Genomic DNA, 495 nt, shown 5'->3' with positions numbered 1-495 from the left:
TTTCTTATAAAGTATTCTTATAAAAATAATAAAAAACTTTCTCTTTTTCTGTCATTTGCGATTTTAATTTGAAACTTGTGAAACTTTGTTGGCTTGTAAATTTTTTAATGTAAATAATCCTACCAAGAAAGATTTTTAAAACTAAATTTATGTAGTTTTAAAAATTTCATGTAGTTTTTAAATTTTTATATTTTATAATTTTAATAAGTTTTTGAAATTTTTTTAAATTTTATAAATTATGTTCTTATATGCAAATAATATTCATGGATTACATAAACCGACAAAATTTGGGGGGGGGAGTCTTGTATTTTGAAAGAACTTTGAAAGATGTTTCTGTAGAATTTTGATGCGCTGAAAGCATCGAAAAAATATTTTTAATATTGTTAGAATATTTCTGAGTTAAATACCGTAAAATAGACCTCGATATCATTTTTTGTTTAGCAGGAAAAAATTAATAAAAAAATTACTTCTGGAAAAAACTGTTTTTGCGATCAT

Source organism: Atta colombica, unplaced genomic scaffold, assembly GCF_001594045.1.
Source record: "Atta colombica isolate Treedump-2 unplaced genomic scaffold, Acol1.0 scaffold153, whole genome shotgun sequence".
Classification (NCBI taxonomy): domain Eukaryota; kingdom Metazoa; phylum Arthropoda; class Insecta; order Hymenoptera; family Formicidae; genus Atta; species Atta colombica.
Note: the sequence above shows the minus strand (reverse complement) of the source record.